The sequence below is a fragment of the Hyla sarda genome, chromosome 8 (assembly GCF_029499605.1).
Source record: "Hyla sarda isolate aHylSar1 chromosome 8, aHylSar1.hap1, whole genome shotgun sequence".
Lineage (NCBI taxonomy): Eukaryota > Metazoa > Chordata > Amphibia > Anura > Hylidae > Hyla > Hyla sarda.
In genome coordinates this window covers 48,457,177-48,476,954 of record NC_079196.1, presented here as the reverse complement: position 1 = coordinate 48,476,954, position 19,778 = coordinate 48,457,177, and the positions used below count along the sequence as shown (strand labels likewise).

Genomic DNA, 19,778 nt, shown 5'->3' with positions numbered 1-19,778 from the left:
CCCAGGATCTCTCTTCTGGACCACAACCCTCCCAATCCACTAAAAAAAAGGTTTTCCCTCTGACCTTTTTTGATGCCAGAATCTCTTTGACGGAGAAGATGTCCGAGGAGCCGGAAACAGGAGTGGGAGGAACAGATTTGGGAGAGAAACGGTTGATGATGAGTGGTTTAAGAAGAGAAACGTGAAAGGCATTAGGAATACGAAGAGAAGGAGGAAGAAGAAGTTTGTAAGAGACAGGATTAATCTGACACAAAATTTTGAAAGGACCAAGATAGCGTGGTCCCAACTTGTAGCTAGGGACACGGAAGCGGACATATTTAGCGGAGAGCCATACCTTGTCTCCAGGGGAAAAAATGGGAGGAGCTCTTCTTTTCTTATCCGCGAACTTCTTCATGCGTGATGAAGCCTGTAAGAGAGAATTTTGGGTCTCTCTCCATATGATGGAAAGGTCACGAGAAATTTCATCCACAGCGGGCAGACCAGAGGGCAAGGGGGTAGGGAGGGGGGGAAGAGGGTGACGGCCGTACACCACGAAAAATGGGGATTTGGAGGAAGATTCAGAGACTCTGAAGTTATACGAGAATTCGGCCCATGGAAGGAGATCTGCCCAGTCATCCTGGCGGGAGGAAACAAAATGTCGTAAATAATCACCCAGGACCTGGTTAATTCTTTCTACTTGTCCATTGGATTGGGGATGATATGCAGAAGAAAAATTTAGTTTAATCTTGAGTTGTTTACAGAGAGCCCTCCAGAATTTAGACACGAATTGGACGCCTCTATCCGAGACGATCTGCGTAGGCAACCCGTGAAGACGAAAAATGTGTACAAAAAATTGTTTAGCCAACTGAGGCGCTGAAGGAAGACCAGGAAGAGGAATGAAATGTGCCATTTTGGAGAATCGATCAACGACCACCCAAATAACAGTGTTGCCACGGGAAGGGGGTAAATCAGTAATAAAATCCATACCAATCAGAGACCAAGGCTGTTCGGGGACAGGCAGGGGGTGAAGAAAACCAGCGGGCTTCTGGCGAGGAGTCTTATCCCGGGCACAGATAGTGCAGGCTCGCACAAAGTCCACAACATCCGTCTCCAGAGTCGGCCACCAATAGAAGCGGGAGATGAGTTGCACAGATTTCTTGATGCCCACATGACCTGCGAGATGGGAGGAGTGACCCCATTTGAGGATTCCGAGGCGTTGGCGTGGAGAAACAAAGGTCTTTCCTGGAGGAGTTTGCCTGATGGAGGCTGGAGAAGTGGAAATCAGGCAGTCCGGAGGAATGATGTGTTGCGGAGAGAGTTCAACTTCCGAAGCATCCGAGGAACGAGAGAGAGCATCGGCCCTAATGTTCTTATCGGCAGGCCGAAAGTGAATTTCAAAATTAAATCGGGCAAAGAACAGAGACCATCGGGCCTGGCGAGGATTCAGCCGTTGGGCAGACTGGAGGTAGGAGAGGTTCTTGTGATCGATGTAAATAATAACTGGAAATCTTGATCCCTCCAGCAGATGCCTCCATTCCTCAAGTGCTAATTTGATGGCTAGAAGCTCTCGATCCCCGATGGAGTAGTTCCTCTCCGCCGGAGAGAAGGTCCTAGAAAAAAACCCACAAGTGACAGCATGCCCGGAAGAATTTTTTTGTAGAAGAACAGCTCCAGCTCCCACTGAGGAGGCATCAACCTCCAATAGGAAGGGTTTGGAAGGGTCAGGTCTGGAGAGCACGGGAGCCGAAGAAAAGGCAGACTTGAGTCGTTTAAAGGCGTCTTCCGCTTGAGGAGGCCAAGACTTGGGATCGGCATTTTTTTTGGTTAAAGCCACGATAGGAGCCACAACGGTAGAAAAATGTGGAATAAATTGCCTGTAATAATTGGCGAACCCCAAAAAGCGTTGGATAGCACGGAGTCCGGAGGGGCGTGGCCAATCTAAGACGGCAGAGAGTTTGTCTGGATCCATTTGTAGTCCCTGGCCAGAGACCAAGTATCCTAGAAAAGGAAGAGATTGGCATTCAAACAGACATTTCTCAATTTTGGCATAGAGTTGATTGTCACGAAGTCTCTGAAGAACCATACGGACATGCTGGCGGTGTTCTTCTAGATTGGCAGAAAAAATCAGGATATCGTCCAGATATACAACAACACAGGAGTATAAAAGATCACGAAAAATTTCATTAACAAAGTCTTGGAAGACGGCAGGGGCGTTGCACAGGCCAAAGGGCATGACCAGATACTCAAAGTGTCCATCTCTGGTGTTAAATGCCGTTTTCCATTCATCCCCCTCTCTGATGCGGATGAGATTATAAGCACCTCTTAAGTCCAGTTTAGTAAAGATGTGGGCACCTTGGAGGCGATCAAAGAGTTCAGAGATGAGGGGTAGGGGGTAGCGGTTCTTAACCGTGATTTTATTAAGACCGCGGTAGTCAATGCAAGGACGTAGGGAGCCATCTTTTTTGGACACAAAGAAAAATCCGGCTCCGGCAGGAGAGGAGGATTTACGGATAAAGCCCTTTTTTAAATTTTCCTGGACGTATTCAGACATGGCAAGAGTCTCTGGGGCGGACAGAGGATAAATTCTGCCCCGGGGTGGAGTAGTACCCGGGAGGAGGTCGATAGGACAATCATAAGGCCTGTGAGGAGGTAGAGTCTCAGCTTGTTTTTTGCAAAAAACATCCGCAAAGTCCATATAGGCCTTAGGGAGACCGGTTACTGGAGGAACCACAGAGTCACGGCAAGGGTTACTGGGAACCGGTTTTAGACAGTCCTTGGAACAAGAGGGCCCCCAACTCTTGATCTCCCCAGTGGACCAATCCAGGGTTGGGGAATGAAGTTGAAGCCAGGGAAGTCCAAGGAGAATTTCAGAAGTGCAATTGGGGAGGACCAAAAGTTCAATCCTCTCGTGATGAGATCCGATGCACATTAGAAGGGGCTCCGTGCGGAAACGTATGGTACAGTCCAATCTTTCATTGTTTACACAATTGATGTAAAGGGGTCTGGCGAGACTGGTCACTGGGATGTTGAACCTGTTGACGAGAGAGGCCAAAATAAAATTTCCTGCAGATCCAGAGTCCAAGAAGGCCATAGTAGAGAAGGAGAAGGCAGAGGCAGACATCCGCACAGGCACAGTAAGACGTGGAGAAGCAGAGTAGACATCAAGGACTGTCTCACCTTTGTGCGGAGTCAGCGTACGTTTTTCCAGGCGGGGAGGACGGATAGGACAATCCCTCAGGAAGTGTTCGGTACTAGCACAGTACAGGCAGAGATTCTCCATGCGGCGTCGTGTCCTTTCTTGAGGTGTCAGGCGAGACCGGTCGACCTGCATAGCCTCCACGGCGGGAGGCACAGGAACGGATTGCAGGGGACCAGAGGAGAGAGGAGCCGAGGAGAAGAAACGCCTCGTGCGAACAGAGTCCATATCTTGGCGGAGCTCCTGACGCCTTTCGGAAAAACGCATGTCAATGCGAGTGGCTAGGTGAATGAGTTCATGTAGATTAGCAGGGATTTCTCGTGCGGCCAGAACATCTTTAATGTTGCTGGATAGGCCTTTTTTAAAGGTCGCGCAGAGGGCCTCATTATTCCAGGATAATTCTGAAGCAAGAGTACGGAATTGTACGGCATACTCGCCAACGGAAGAATTACCCTGGACCAGGTTCAACAGGGCAGTCTCAGCAGAAGAGGCTCGGGCAGGTTCCTCAAAGACACTTCGGATTTCCGAGAAGAAGGAGTGTACAGAGGCAGTGACGGGGTCATTGCGGTCCCAGAGCGGTGTGGCCCAAGACAGGGCTTTTCCAGACAGAAGGCTGACTACGAAAGCCACCTTAGACCTTTCAGTGGGAAACTGGTCCGACATCATCTCCAGGTGCAGGGAACATTGGGAAAGAAAGCCACGGCAAAACTTAGAGTCCCCATCAAATTTATCCGGCAAGGATAGGCGTAGACCAGAAGCGGCCACTCGCTGCGGAGGAGGTGCAGGAGCTGGCGGAGGAGATGATTGCTGAAGCTGTGGTAGTAACTGCTGTAGCATAACGGTCAGTTGAGACAGCTGTTGGCCTTGTTGCGCTATCTGTTGTGACTGCTGGGCGACCACCGTGGTGAGGTCGGCGACAACTGGCAGAGGAACTTCAGCGGGATCCATGGCCGGATCTACTGTCACGATGCCGGCTGGCAGGTAGTGGATCCTCTGTGCCAGAGAGGGATTGGCGTGGACCGTGCTAGTGGATCGGTTCTAAGTCACTACTGGTTTTCACCAGAGCCCGCCGCAAAGCGGGATGGACTTGCTGCGGCGGTAGTGACCAGGTCGTATCCACTAGCAACGGCTCAACCTCTCTGGCTGCTGAAGATAGGCGAGGTACAAGGGAGTAGACAGAAGCAAGGTCGGACGTAGCAGAAGGTCGGGGCAGGCAGCAAGGATCGTAGTCAGGGGCAACGGCAGGAGGTCTGGAACACAGGCTAGGAACACACAAGGAAACGCTTTCACTGGCACAATGGCAACAAGATCCGGCGAGGGAGTGCAGGGGAAGTGAGGTGATATAGGGAAGTGCACAGGTGATCAGGCTAATTGGAACCACTGCGCCAATCAGCGGCGCAGTGGCCCTTTAAATCGCAAAGACCCGGCGCGCGCGCGCCCTAAGGAGCGGGGCCGCGCGCGCCGGGACAGGACCGACGGAGAGCGAGTCAGGTACGGGAGCTGGGGTGCGCATCGCGAGCGGGCGCTACCCGCATCGCGAATCGCATCCCGGCTGGAGGCAGTATCGCAGCGCCCCGGGTCAGTGGATCTGACCGGAGCGCTGCAGTGAGGAGAGTGTAGCGAGCGCTCCGGGGAGGAGCGGGGACCCGGAGCGCTCGGCGTAACAACTGCTTCCACCATTAGGCTCTGTAATGGTGCTGCCATGTGACTCCTTGTTAGATTGGGTTTTGTGGTTATACAGTATTAGTTCAAAGTAAACGCTGGGACATTAAACTTGGGAATCTAATATAAATATTACGTTTAAATTTAGAAAAATCTATGTAATCTTTTCTAGATGGAGGCCCTATGGTCGTCGACGTTATATTAATTTATCACAAGAATCCAATGAAACAGCTTGGAGCACAATGAACCATAACTGATTAAATAAAACATTCACACTTTCACAGTCAGGGGGGCTTGGAGAGGCAGGGGGTGGAACAGGTGGTATCTCGCCTGGTGAAGGACCGCCAGTGCGATGCTCTCCAGAATGGGTAATCAAAAAATTAAAAATAAATTCTAATTAAATTAAATAAAAATTACATAAAAAATCTGTCACATCCAGACACTCTGCGGCAGTGATTCTAATAGTGATGCCTGTAATCTGCATGTCATACTGAATAACAGTATTATTTCACTAACACAGCATACTCCCTATGCGTGAAACAGTACACTTTTATAATACAAACATAAATACATTATGGTGATACTATAAGGTGGGGGGGGGGGGGGTCCTGGGGACATGCAGGGACTCTGCCTGACAGGGCAGGAGGACAATCCAGGGCCACATCATCCCGTACTGGGATACCACATAACTGTAAGTAATTTCTTATATGGTCTGTAGTGGTAATGAGGGGGATTGTTGTCAGTCTGTCAGTATAGAACATTCTCCTAAACTTAGGTGACAGACTGACAATATTAGTGCTGTTAAAGATGTATTCCCATTCTGCAGCTACAGGCGTAGTTAGGGTGAGGTTAGGGCATGGCAATGGGTGTGGTTAAGGGAAATGCTTGTCCATCTATGCTTTCAGCAAAAGTTGGGAGGTATGTTGTTCTAAAGCGGAGCTGCGGCCTTTAAAACAGTGAGCCTGCGGCCAGGTCTGACTGGAGACGTCGTACAAGTCACGTTCCTCCGCAGACCTGCGCCGGAGGACATCAGCTACGTCCCACGTCAGTCCTGGCTGCCGTAGGAGAAGCCATGGACGGCCAGGTGAGTGTGTCTGTAAGTGTATCTGTCTGTAGTGTGTGTCCGTAAGTGTATCTGTCTGTAGTGTGTGGCTGTAAGTGTATCTGTCTGTAGTGGCAAGACCCAGTATCAAGTGTGTGTCTGTAGTGTGTGTCTGTCAGTATATGTCTTTAGTGTGTCTGTAAGTGTATGTCTGTAGTGTGTGTCTGTAAGTGTATGTCTGTAGTTTGTGTCTGTAAGTGTATCTGTCTGTAGTGTGTGTCTGTAGTGTGTCTCTGTAGTGTGTGTCTGTAAGTGTATCTGTCTGTAGTGTGTGTCTGTAAGTGTATGTCTGTAGTTTGTGTCTGTAAGTGTATATGTCTGTAGTGTGTGTCTGTAGTGTGTGTCTGTAAGTGTATCTGTCTGTAGTGTGTGTCTGTAGTGTGTGTCTGTAGTGTATGTCTGTAGTGTGTGTCTGTAGTGTGTGTCTGTAGCATGTGTCTGTAGTGTGTGTCTGTAGTGTGTGTCTGTAGTGTATGTCTGTAGTGTATCTGTCTGTAGTGTGTGTCTGTAGTGTGTGTCTGTAGTGTATGTCTGTAGTGTGTGTCTGTAGTGTGTGTCTGTAGCGTGTGTCTGTAGTGTATGTCTGTAGTGTGTGTCTGTAGTGTATGTCTGTAGTGTATGTCTGTAGTATGTGTCTGTAGCGTGTGTCTGTAGTGTGTGTCTGTAGTGTGTGTCTGTAAGTGTATCTGTCTGTAGTGTGTGTCTGTAGTGTATGTCTGTAGTGTATCTGTCTGTAGTGTGTGTCTGTAGTGTATGTGTGTAGTGTATGTCTGTAGTGTGTGTCTGTAGTGTGTGTCTGTAGTGTATGTCTGTAGTGTATCTGTCTGTAGTGTGTGTCTGTAGTGTATGTCTGTAGTGTGTGTCTGTAGTGTATGTCTGTAGTGTATGTCTGTAGTGTATGTCTGTAGTGTGTGTCTGTAGTGTATGTCTGTAGTGTATCTGTCTGTAGTGTGTGTCTGTAGTGTATGTCTGTAGTGTATGTCTGTAGTGTGTGTCTGTAGTGTATGTCTGTAGTGTATGTCTGTAGTGTATGTCTGTAGTGTGTGTCTGTAGTGTGTGTCTGTAGTGTATCTGTCTGTAGTGTGTGTCTGTAGTGTATGTCTGTAGTGTGTGTCTGTAGTGTATGTCTGTAGTGTATGTCTGTAGTGTATGTCTGTAGTGTGTGTCTGTAGTGTGTGTCTGTAGTGTATCTGTCTGTAGTGTATGTCTGTAGTGTATGTCTGTAGTGTATGTCTGTAGTGTATGTCTGTAGTGTATGTCTGTAGTGTATGTCTGTAGTGTATGTCTGTAGTGTATGTCTGTAGTGTGTGTCTGTAGTGTATGTCTGTAGTGTATGTCTGTAGTGTATGTCTGTAGTGTATGTCTGTAGTGTATGTCTGTAGTGTATGTCTGTAGTGTGTGTCTGTAGTGTATGTCTGTAGTGTATGTCTGTAGTGTGTGTCTGTAGTGTATGTCTGTAGTGTATGTCTGTAGTGTATGTCTGTTAGGCTGGTTCACATCACGTTTTCCTAAATACGGGACCGCATACGGCAGGGGGGAGCTAAAACCTTGCGCTCCTGTATCTCAGCCGTTTGTGCCCGTATGTAATTAATTTCAATGAGCCGACCAGAGTGAAAAGCTGGCTCCGGTCGGCTCATTTTTACTCCGTAAGCGGTTTCCACCGCACCTCAAACCGTGGTCGACTATGGTTTGAGGTGCGGTGGAAAACCGCATATGGGGCAAAAATGAGCCGACCGGAGTCAGCGTTTCACTCAAGTCGGCTCATTAAAACAAATTACATACGGGCGGCATACGGTTGAGATACGGGAGCGCAAGGTTTTATCTCCCCACTGCCATATGCGGTCCCATATTGAGGAAAACGTGATGTGAACCCAGCCTAAGTTTATGTCTGTAGTGTGTGTCTGTAAGTGTATCTCTCTGTAGTGTGTGTCTGTAGTGTATGCCTGTAGTGTGTGTCTGTAAGTGTGTCTGTAGTGTGTGTCTGTAAGTGTATGTCTGTTGTGTGTGTCTGTAGTGTATCTGTCTGTAGTGTGTGTCTGTAGTGTATGTCTGTAGTGTGTGTCTGTAAGTGTATGTCTGTTGTGTGTGTCTGTAGTGTGTGTCTGTAGTGTGTGTCTGTCTGTAGTGTGTGTCTATAGTGTGTGTCTGTAGTGTATCTGTCTGTAGTGTGTGTCTGTAGTGTATGCCTGTAGTGTGTGTCTGTAGTGTGTGTCTGTAGTGTGTGTCTGTAAGTGTATCTGTCTGTAGTGTGTGTCTGTAGTGTGTGTCTGTAAGTGTATCTGTCTGTAGTGTGTGTCTGTAGTGTATGTCTGTAGTGTGTGTCTGTAGGTGTATCTGTCTGTAGTGTGTGTCTGTAGTGTGTCTGTAGTGTGTGTCTGTAGTGTATGTCTGTAGTGTATGTCTGTAGTGTATGTCTGTAGTGTGTGTCTGTAAGTGTATCTGTCTGTAGTGTGTGTCTGTAGTGTGTGTCTGTAAGTGTATCTGTCTGTAGTGTGTGTCTGTCTGTAGTGTGTGTGTGTAGTGTGTGTCTGTAGTGTGTGTCTGTAGTGTGTGTCTGTAGTGTATGTCTGTAGTGTGTGTCTGTAGTGTATGTCTGTAGTGTGTGTCTGTAAGTGTATCTGTCTGTAGTGTGTGTCTGTAGTGTGTGTCTGTAAGTGTATCTGTCTGTAGTGTGTGTCTGTAGTGTGTGTCTGTAGTGTGTGTCTGTAAGTGTATCTGTCTGTAGTGTGTGTCTGTAAGTGTATCTTCCCGTAGTGTCTGTCTGTTAGTGTATCTGTCTGTTGTGTGTGTCTGTAGTGTGTGTCTGTAAGTGTATCTGTCTGTAGTGTGTGTCTGTAGTGTGTGTCTGTAAGTGTATCTTCCCGTAGTGTCTGTCTGTTAGTGTTTCTGTCTGTTGTGTGTGTCTGTAGTGTGTGTCTGTAAGTGTATCTGTCTGTAGTGTGTGTCTGTAGTGTGTGTCTGTAGTGTGTGTCTGTCTGTAGTGTGTGTCTGTAAGTGTATCTGTCTGTAGTGTGTGTCTGTAGTGTGTGTCTGTATGTAGTGTGTGTCTGTAGTGTGTGTCTGTAGTGTATCTGTATGTAGTGTGTGTCTGTAGTGTATGTCTGTAGTGTGTGTCTGTAAGTGTATCTGTCTGTAGTGTGTGTCTGTAGTGTGTGTCTGTAGTGTGTGTCTGTCTGTAGTGTGTGTCTGTAGTGTGTGTCTGTAGTGTATCTGTATGTAGTGTGTGTCTGTAGTGTATGTCTGTAGTGTGTGTCTGTAGTGTATGTCTGTAGTGTGTGTCTGTAGTGTATGTCTGTAGTGTATGTCTGTAGTGTATGTCTGTAGTGTGTGTCTGTAGTGTGTGTCTGTAGTGTATCTGTCTGTAGTGTATGTCTGTAGTGTATGTCTGTAGTGTATGTCTGTAGTGTATGTCTGTAGTGTATGTCTGTAGTGTATGTCTGTAGTGTGTGTCTGTAGTGTATGTCTGTAGTGTGTGTCTGTAGTGTATGTCTGTAGTGTATGTCTGTAGTGTATGTCTGTAGTGTATGTCTGTAGTGTATGTCTGTAGTGTATGTCTGTAGTGTGTGTCTGTAGTGTATGTCTGTAGTGTATGTCTGTAGTGTGTGTCTGTAGTGTATGTCTGTAGTGTATGTCTGTAGTGTATGTCTGTTAGGCTGGTTCACATCACGTTTTCCTAAATACGGGACCGCATACGGCAGGGGGGAGCTAAAACCTTGCGCTCCTGTATCTCAGCCGTTTGTGCCCGTATGTAATTAATTTCAATGAGCCGACCAGAGTGAAAAGCTGGCTCCGGTCGGCTCATTTTTACTCCGTAAGCGGTTTCCACCGCACCTCAAACCGTGGTCGACTATGGTTTGAGGTGCGGTGGAAAACCGCATATGGGGCAAAAATGAGCCGACCGGAGTCAGCGTTTCACTCAAGTCGGCTCATTAAAACAAATTACATACGGGCGGCATACGGTTGAGATACGGGAGCGCAAGGTTTTATCTCCCCACTGCCATATGCGGTCCCATATTGAGGAAAACGTGATGTGAACCCAGCCTAAGTTTATGTCTGTAGTGTGTGTCTGTAAGTGTATCTCTCTGTAGTGTGTGTCTGTAGTGTATGCCTGTAGTGTGTGTCTGTAAGTGTGTCTGTAGTGTGTGTCTGTAAGTGTATGTCTGTTGTGTGTGTCTGTAGTGTATCTGTCTGTAGTGTGTGTCTGTAGTGTATGTCTGTAGTGTGTGTCTGTAAGTGTATGTCTGTTGTGTGTGTCTGTAGTGTGTGTCTGTAGTGTGTGTCTGTCTGTAGTGTGTGTCTATAGTGTGTGTCTGTAGTGTATCTGTCTGTAGTGTGTGTCTGTAGTGTATGCCTGTAGTGTGTGTCTGTAGTGTGTGTCTGTAGTGTGTGTCTGTAAGTGTATCTGTCTGTAGTGTGTGTCTGTAGTGTGTGTCTGTAAGTGTATCTGTCTGTAGTGTGTGTCTGTAGTGTATGTCTGTAGTGTGTGTCTGTAGGTGTATCTGTCTGTAGTGTGTGTCTGTAGTGTGTCTGTAGTGTGTGTCTGTAGTGTATGTCTGTAGTGTATGTCTGTAGTGTATGTCTGTAGTGTGTGTCTGTAAGTGTATCTGTCTGTAGTGTGTGTCTGTAGTGTGTGTCTGTAAGTGTATCTGTCTGTAGTGTGTGTCTGTCTGTAGTGTGTGTGTGTAGTGTGTGTCTGTAGTGTGTGTCTGTAGTGTGTGTCTGTAGTGTATGTCTGTAGTGTGTGTCTGTAGTGTATGTCTGTAGTGTGTGTCTGTAAGTGTATCTGTCTGTAGTGTGTGTCTGTAGTGTGTGTCTGTAAGTGTATCTGTCTGTAGTGTGTGTCTGTAGTGTGTGTCTGTAGTGTGTGTCTGTAAGTGTATCTGTCTGTAGTGTGTGTCTGTAAGTGTATCTTCCCGTAGTGTCTGTCTGTTAGTGTATCTGTCTGTTGTGTGTGTCTGTAGTGTGTGTCTGTAAGTGTATCTGTCTGTAGTGTGTGTCTGTAGTGTGTGTCTGTAAGTGTATCTTCCCGTAGTGTCTGTCTGTTAGTGTTTCTGTCTGTTGTGTGTGTCTGTAGTGTGTGTCTGTAAGTGTATCTGTCTGTAGTGTGTGTCTGTAGTGTGTGTCTGTAGTGTGTGTCTGTCTGTAGTGTGTGTCTGTAAGTGTATCTGTCTGTAGTGTGTGTCTGTAGTGTGTGTCTGTATGTAGTGTGTGTCTGTAGTGTGTGTCTGTGGTGTATCTGTATGTAGTGTGTGTCTGTAGTGTATGTCTGTAGTGTGTGTCTGTAAGTGTATCTGTCTGTAGTGTGTGTCTGTAGTGTGTGTCTGTAGTGTGTGTCTGTCTGTAGTGTGTGTCTGTAGTGTGTGTCTGTAGTGTATCTGTATGTAGTGTGTGTCTGTAGTGTATGTCTGTAGTGTGTGTCTGTAGTGTGTGTATGTAGTGTGTGTCTGTAGTGTGTGTCTGTCTGTAGTGTGTGTCTGTAGTGTGTGTCTGTAGTGTGTGTCTGTAGTGTGTGTCTGTAGTGTATGTCTGTAGTGTATCTGTCTGTAGTGTGTGTATGTCTGTAGTGTATGTCTGTAGTGTGTGTCTGTAAGTGTATCTGTCTGTAGTGTGTGTCTGTAGTGTGTGTCTGTAAGTGTATCTGTCTGTAGTGTGTGTCTGTCTGTAGTGTGTGTGTGTAGTGTGTGTCTGTAGTGTGTGTCTGTAGTGTGTGTCTGTAGTGTATCTGTCTGTAGTGTGTGTGTGTCTGTAGTGTGTGTGTGTCTGTAGTGTGTGTCTGTAGTGTATCTGTCTGTAGTGTGTGTCTGTAGTGTGTGTCTGTAGTGTATGTCTGTAGTGTATCTGTCTGTAGTGTGTGTGTGTCTGTAGTGTGTGTCTGTAGTGTGTGTCTGTAGTGTATCTGTCTGTAGTGTATGTCTGTAGTGTATGTCTGTAGTGTATGTCTGTAGTGTATGTCTGTAGTGTGTGTCTGTAGTGTATGTCTGTAGTGTATGTCTGTAGTGTATGTCTGTTAGGCTGGTTCACATCACGTTTTCCTAAATACGGGACCGCATACGGCAGGGGGGAGCTAAAACCTTGCGCTCCTGTATCTCAGCCGTTTGTGCCCGTATGTAATTAATTTCAATGAGCCGACCAGAGTGAAAAGCTGGCTCCGGTCGGCTCATTTTTACTCCGTAAGCGGTTTCCACCGCACCTCAAACCGTGGTCGACTATGGTTTGAGGTGCGGTGGAAAACCGCATATGGGGCAAAAATGAGCCGACCGGAGTCAGCGTTTCACTCAAGTCGGCTCATTAAAACAAATTACATACGGGCGGCATACGGTTGAGATACGGGAGCGCAAGGTTTTATCTCCCCACTGCCATATGCGGTCCCATATTGAGGAAAACGTGATGTGAACCCAGCCTAAGTTTATGTCTGTAGTGTGTGTCTGTAAGTGTATCTCTCTGTAGTGTGTGTCTGTAGTGTATGCCTGTAGTGTGTGTCTGTAAGTGTGTCTGTAGTGTGTGTCTGTAAGTGTATGTCTGTTGTGTGTGTCTGTAGTGTATCTGTCTGTAGTGTGTGTCTGTAGTGTATGTCTGTAGTGTGTGTCTGTAGTGTATGTCTGTAGTGTGTGTCTGTAAGTGTATGTCTGTTGTGTGTGTCTGTAGTGTGTGTCTGTAGTGTGTGTCTGTCTGTAGTGTGTGTCTATAGTGTGTGTCTGTAGTGTATCTGTCTGTAGTGTGTGTCTGTAGTGTATGCCTGTAGTGTGTGTCTGTAGTGTGTGTCTGTAGTGTGTGTCTGTAAGTGTATCTGTCTGTAGTGTGTGTCTGTAGTGTGTGTCTGTAAGTGTATCTGTCTGTAGTGTGTGTCTATAGTGTGTGTCTGTAGTGTATGTCTGTAGTGTGTGTCTGTAGGTGTATCTGTCTGTAGTGTGTGTCTGTAGTGTGTCTGTAGTGTGTGTCTGTAGTGTATGTCTGTAGTGTATGTCTGTAGTGTATGTCTGTAGTGTGTGTCTGTAAGTGTATCTGTCTGTAGTGTGTGTCTGTAGTGTGTGTCTGTAAGTGTATCTGTCTGTAGTGTGTGTCTGTCTGTAGTGTGTGTGTGTAGTGTGTGTCTGTAGTGTGTGTCTGTAGTGTGTGTCTGTAGTGTATGTCTGTAGTGTGTGTCTGTAGTGTATGTCTGTAGTGTGTGTCTGTAAGTGTATCTGTCTGTAGTGTGTGTCTGTAGTGTGTGTCTGTAAGTGTATCTGTCTGTAGTGTGTGTCTGTAGTGTGTGTCTGTAGTGTGTGTCTGTAAGTGTATCTGTCTGTAGTGTGTGTCTGTAAGTGTATCTTCCCGTAGTGTCTGTCTGTTAGTGTATCTGTCTGTTGTGTGTGTCTGTAGTGTGTGTCTGTAAGTGTATCTGTCTGTAGTGTGTGTCTGTAGTGTGTGTCTGTAAGTGTATCTTCCCGTAGTGTCTGTCTGTTAGTGTTTCTGTCTGTTGTGTGTGTCTGTAGTGTGTGTCTGTAAGTGTATCTGTCTGTAGTGTGTGTCTGTAGTGTGTGTCTGTAGTGTGTGTCTGTCTGTAGTGTGTGTCTGTAAGTGTATCTGTCTGTAGTGTGTGTCTGTAGTGTGTGTCTGTATGTAGTGTGTGTCTGTAGTGTGTGTCTGTAGTGTATCTGTATGTAGTGTGTGTCTGTAGTGTATGTCTGTAGTGTGTGTCTGTAGTGTGTGTATGTAGTGTGTGTCTGTAGTGTGTGTATGTAGTGTGTGTCTGTAGTGTGTGTCTGTCTGTAGTGTGTGTCTGTAAGTGTATCTGTCTGTAGTGTGTGTCTGTAGTGTGTGTCTGTAGTGTGTGTCTGTCTGTAGTGTGTGTCTGTAGTGTGTGTCTGTAGTGTATCTGTATGTAGTGTGTGTCTGTAGTGTATGTCTGTAGTGTGTGTCTGTAGTGTGTGTATGTAGTGTGTGTCTGTAGTGTATGTATGTAGTGTGTGTCTGTAGTGTGTGTCTGTCTGTAGTGTGTGTCTGTAGTGTGTGTCTGTAGTGTGTGTCTGTAGTGTGTGTCTGTAGTGTATGTCTGTAGTGTATCTGTCTGTAGTGTGTGTATGTCTGTAGTGTATGTCTGTAGTGTGTGTCTGTAAGTGTATCTGTCTGTAGTGTGTGTCTGTAGTGTGTGTCTGTAAGTGTATCTGTCTGTAGTGTGTGTCTGTCTGTAGTGTGTGTGTGTAGTGTGTGTCTGTAGTGTGTGTCTGTAGTGTGTGTCTGTAGTGTATGTCTGTAGTGTGTGTCTGTAAGTGTATCTGTCTGTAGTGTGTGTCTGTAGTGTGTGTCTGTAAGTGTATCTGTCTGTAGTGTGTGTCTGTAGTGTGTGTCTGTAGTGTGTGTCTGTAAGTGTATCTGTCTGTAGTGTGTGTCTGTAAGTGTATCTTCCCGTAGTGTCTGTCTGTTAGTGTATCTGTCTGTTGTGTGTGTCTGTAGTGTGTGTCTGTAAGTGTATCTGTCTGTAGTGTGTGTCTGTAGTGTGTGTCTGTAGTGTGTGTCTGTAGTGTGTGTCTGTCTGTAGTGTGTGTCTGTAAGTGTATCTGTCTGTAGTGTGTGTCTGTAGTGTGTGTCTGTAGTGTGTGTCTGTCTGTAGTGTGTGTCTGTAGTGTGTGTCTGTAGTGTATCTGTATGTAGTGTGTGTCTGTAGTGTATGTCTGTAGTGTGTGTCTGTAGTGTGTGTATGTAGTGTGTGTCTGTAGTGTGTGTATGTAGTGTGTGTCTGTAGTGTGTGTCTGTCTGTAGTGTGTGTCTGTAGTGTATCTGTCTGTAGTGTGTGTCTGTAGTGTGTGTCTGTAGTGTGTGTCTGTAGTGTATGTCTGTAGTGTATCTGTCTGTAGTGTGTGTGTGTCTGTAGTGTGTGTCTGTAGTCTGTGTCTGTAGTGTGTGTCTGTCTGTAGTGTGTGTCTGTAGTGTATCTGTCTGTAGTGTGTGTCTGTAGTGTGTGTATGTAGTGTGTGTCTGTAGTGTATGTCTGTAGTGTATCTGTCTGTAGTGTGTGTGTGTCTGTAGTGTGTGTCTGTAGTGTGTGTCTGTAGTGTATCTGTCTGTAGTGTGTGTCTGTAGTGTGTGTCTGTAGTGTGTGTCTGTAGTGTATGTCTGTAGTGTATCTGTCTGTAGTGTGTGTGTGTCTGTAGTGTGTGTCTGTAGTCTGTGTCTGTAGTGTGTGTCTGTCTGTAGTGTGTGTCTGTAGTGTATCTGTCTGTAGTGTGTGTCTGTAGTGTGTGTATGTAGTGTGTGTCTGTAGTGTATGTCTGTAGTGTATCTGTCTGTAGTGTGTGTGTGTCTGTAGTGTGTGTCTGTAGTGTGTGTCTGTAGTGTATCTGTCTGTAGTGTGTGTATGTAGTGTGTGTCTGTAGTGTATGTCTGTAGTGTATCTGTCTGTAGTGTGTGTGTGTCTGTAGTGTGTGTCTGTAGTGTGTGTCTGTAGTGTATCTGTCTGTAGTGTGTGTCTGTAGTGTGTGTCTGTAGTGTATGTCTGTAGTGTATCTGTCTGTAGTGTGTGTCTGTAGTGTGTGTCTGTAGTGTATGTCTGTAGTGTATGTCTGTAGTGTGTGTCTGTAGTGTGTGTCTGTAGTGTATGTCTGTAGTGTATCTGTCTGTAGTGTATGTCTGTAGTGTGTGTCTGTAGTGTGTGTCTGTAGTGTGTGTCTGTAGTGTATGTCTGTAGTGTATCTGTCTGTAGTGTGTGTGTGTCTGTAGTGTGTGTCTGTAGTGTGTGTCTGTAGTGCATCTGTCTGTAGTGTGTGTCTGTAGTGTGTGTCTGTAGTGTGTGTCTGTAGTGTATCTGTCTGTAGTGTGTGTGTGTCTGTAGTGTGTGTCTGTAGTGTGTGTCTGTAGTGTATCTGTCTGTAGTGTATGTCTGTAGTGTATGTCTGTAGTGTATGTCTGTAGTGTATGTCTGTAGTGTATGTCTGTAGTGTGTGTCTGTAGTGTATGTCTGTAGTGTATGTCTGTAGTGTGTGTCTGTAGTGTATGTCTGTAGTGTATGTCTGTAGTGTATGTCTGTTAGGCTGGTTCACATCACGTTTTCCTAAATACGGGACCGCATACGGCAGGGGGGAGCTAAAACCTTGCGCTCCTGTATCTCAGCCGTTTGTGCCCGTATGTAATTAATTTCAATGAGCCGACCAGAGTGAAAAGCTGGCTCCGGTCGGCTCATTTTTACTCCGTAAGCGGTTTCCACCGCACCTCAAACAGTGGTCGACTATGGTTTGAGGTGCGGTGGAAAACCGCATATGGGGCAAAAATGAGCCGACCGGAGTCAGCGTTTCACTCAAGTCGGCTCATTAAAACAAATTACATACGGGCGGCATACGGTTGAGATACGGGAGCGCAAGGTTTTATCTCCCCACTGCCATATGCGGTCCCATATTGAGGAAAACGTGATGTGAACCCAGCCTAAGTTTATGTCTGTAGTGTGTGTCTGTAAGTGTATCTCTCTGTAGTGTGTGTCTGTAGTGTATGCCTGTAGTGTGTGTCTGTAAGTGTGTCTGTAGTGTGTGTCTGTAAGTGTATGTCTGTTGTGTGTGTCTGTAGTGTATCTGTCTGTAGTGTGTGTCTGTAGTGTATGTCTGTAGTGTGTGTCTGTAGTGTATGTCTGTAGTGTGTGTCTGTAAGTGTATGTCTGTTGTGTGTGTCTGTAGTGTGTGTCTGTAGTGTGTGTCTGTCTGTAGTGTGTGTCTATAGTGTGTGTCTGTAGTGTATCTGTCTGTAGTGTGTGTCTGTAGTGTATGCCTGTAGTGTGTGTCTGTAGTGTGTGTCTGTAGTGTGTGTCTGTAAGTGTATCTGTCTGTAGTGTGTGTCTGTAGTGTGTGTCTGTAAGTGTATCTGTCTGTAGTGTGTGTCTATAGTGTGTGTCTGTAGTGTATGTCTGTAGTGTGTGTCTGTAGGTGTATCTGTCTGTAGTGTGTGTCTGTAGTGTGTCTGTAGTGTGTGTCTGTAGTGTATGTCTGTAGTGTATGTCTGTAGTGTATGTCTGTAGTGTGTGTCTGTAAGTGTATCTGTCTGTAGTGTGTGTCTGTAGTGTGTGTCTGTAAGTGTATCTGTCTGTAGTGTGTGTCTGTCTGTAGTGTGTGTGTGTAGTGTGTGTCTGTAGTGTGTGTCTGTAGTGTGTGTCTGTAGTGTATGTCTGTAGTGTGTGTCTGTAGTGTATGTCTGTAGTGTGTGTCTGTAAGTGTATCTGTCTGTAGTGTGTGTCTGTAGTGTGTGTCTGTAAGTGTATCTGTCTGTAGTGTGTGTCTGTAGTGTGTGTCTGTAAGTGTATCTGTCTGTAGTGTGTGTCTGTAAGTGTATCTTCCCATAGTGTCTGTCTGTTAGTGTATCTGTCTGTTGTGTGTGTCTGTAGTGTGTGTCTGTAAGTGTATCTGTCTGTAGTGTGTGTCTGTAGTGTGTGTCTGTAAGTGTATCTTCCCGTAGTGTCTGTCTGTTAGTGTTTCTGTCTGTTGTGTGTGTCTGTAGTGTGTGTCTGTAAGTGTATCTGTCTGTAGTGTGTGTCTGTAGTGTGTGTCTGTAGTGTGTGTCTGTCTGTAGTGTGTGTCTGTAAGTGTATCTGTCTGTAGTGTGTGTCTGTAGTGTGTGTCTGTATGTAGTGTGTGTCTGTAGTGTGTGTCTGTAGTGTATCTGTATGTAGTGTGTGTCTGTAGTGTATGTCTGTAGTGTGTGTCTGTAGTGTGTGTATGTAGTGTGTGTCTGTAGTGTGTGTATGTAGTGTGTGTCTGTAGTGTGTGTCTGTCTGTAGTGTGTGTCTGTAAGTGTATCTGTCTGTAGTGTGTGTCTGTAGTGTGTGTCTGTAGTGTGTGTCTGTCTGTAGTGTGTGTCTGTAGTGTGTGTCTGTAGTGTATCTGTATGTAGTGTGTGTCTGTAGTGTATGTCTGTAGTGTGTGTCTGTAGTGTGTGTATGTAGTGTGTGTCTGTAGTGTATGTATGTAGTGTGTGTCTGTAGTGTGTGTCTGTCTGTAGTGTGTGTCTGTAGTGTATCTGTCTGTAGTGTGTGTCTGTAGTGTGTGTCTGTAGTGTGTGTCTGTAGTGTATGTCTGTAGTGTATCTGTCTGTAGTGTGTGTATGTCTGTAGTGTATGTCTGTAGTGTGTGTCTGTAAGTGTATCTGTCTGTAGTGTGTGTCTGTAGTGTGTGTCTGTAAGTGTATCTGTCTGTAGTGTGTGTCTGTCTGTAGTGTGTGTGTGTAGTGTGTGTGTCTGTTAGTGTGTGTCTGTAGTGTGTGTCTGTAGTGTATGTCTGTTAGTGTGTGTCTGTAAGTGTATCTGTCTGTAGTGTGTGTCTGTAGTGTGTGTCTGTAAGTGTATCTGTCTGTAGTGTGTGTCTGTAGTGTGTGTGTCTGTAGTGTGTGTCTGTAAGTGTATCTGTCTGTAGTGTGTGTCTGTAAGTGTATCTTCCCGTAGTGTCTGTCTGTTAGTGTATCTGTCTGTTGTGTGTGTCTGTAGTGTGTGTCTGTAAGTGTATCTGTCTGTAGTGTGTGTCTGTAGTGTGTGTCTGTAGTGTGTGTCTGTAGTGTGTGTCTGTCTGTAGTGTGTGTCTGTAAGTGTATCTGTCCTGTAGTGTGTGTCTGTAGTGTGTGTCTGTAGTGTGTGTCTGTCTGTAGTCTGTGTCTGTAGTGTGTGTCTGTAGTGTATCTGTATGTAGTGTGTGTCTGTAGTGTATGTCTGTAGTGTGTGTCTGTAGTGTGTGTGTATGTAGTGTGTGTCTGTAGTGTGTGTATGTAGTGTGTGTCTGTAGTGTGTGTCTGTCTGTAGTGTGTGTGTCTGTAGTGTATCTGTCTGTAGTGTGTTGTCTGTAGTGTGTGTCTGTAGTGTGTGTCTGTAGTGTATGTCTGTAGTGTATCTGTCTGTAGTGTGTGTGTGTCTGTAGTGTGTGTCTGTAGTCTGTGTCTGTAGTGTGTGTCTGTCTGTAGTGTGTGTCTGTAGTGTATCTGTCTGTAGTGTGTGTCTGTAGTGTGTGTATGTAGTGTGTGTCTGTAGTGTATGTCTGTAGTGTATCTGTCTGTAGTGTGTGTGTGTCTGTAGTGTGTGTCTGTAGTGTATCTGTCTGTAGTGTGTGTCTGTAGTGTGTGTCTGTAGTGTGTGTCTGTAGTGTATGTCTGTAGTGTATCTGTCTGTAGTGTGTGTGTGTCTGTAGTGTGTGTCTGTAGTCTGTGTCTGTAGTGTGTGTCTGTCTGTAGTGTGTGTCTGTAGTGTATCTGTCTGTAGTGTGTGTCTGTAGTGTGTGTATGTAGTGTGTGTCTGTAGTGTATATCTGTAGTGTATCTGTCTGTAGTGTGTGTGTGTCTGTAGTGTGTGTCTGTAGTGTGTGTCTGTAGTGTATCTGTCTGTAGTGTGTGTATGTAGTGTGTGTCTGTAGTGTATGTCTGTAGTGTATCTGTCTGTAGTGTGTGTGTGTGTCTGTAGTGTGTGTCTGTAGTGTGTGTCTGTAGTGTATCTGTCTGTAGTGTGTGTCTGTAGTGTGTGTCTGTAGTGTATGTCTGTAGTGTATGTCTGTAGTGTGTGTCTGTAGTGTGTGTCTGTAGTGTATGTCTGTAGTGTATCTGTCTGTAGTGTATGTCTGTAGTGTGTGTCTGTAGTGTGTGTCTGTAGTGTGTGTCTGTAGTGTATGTCTGTAGTGTATCTGTCTGTAGTGTGTGTCTGTAGTGTGTGTCTGTAGTGTGTGTCTGTAGTGTGTGTCTGTAGTGTGTGTCTGTGTCCTGGTGACAATTAGTTGCCATTGCTCCATGTGTCCCAGATGTCTGATGGCATGTATTGTTCTGCACGCCGGCTTTAATAGGAATATTCCCCGGTGGTTAGTGCTTGGCAGGAATCCTGGATACAGATTACGGGGAGATAAGGATTTCTCT

General features: G+C 45.8%; 1 protein-coding gene across 1 annotated transcript in view; it reads right to left on the bottom strand.

Annotated features, from left to right (window-relative positions):
* XIRP2 (xin actin binding repeat containing 2) overlaps positions 1–19,778 on the bottom strand; it is a 468,169-nt gene that overhangs the window by 34,826 nt on the left and 413,565 nt on the right. The gene's annotated exons all lie outside the window — the stretch shown is intronic.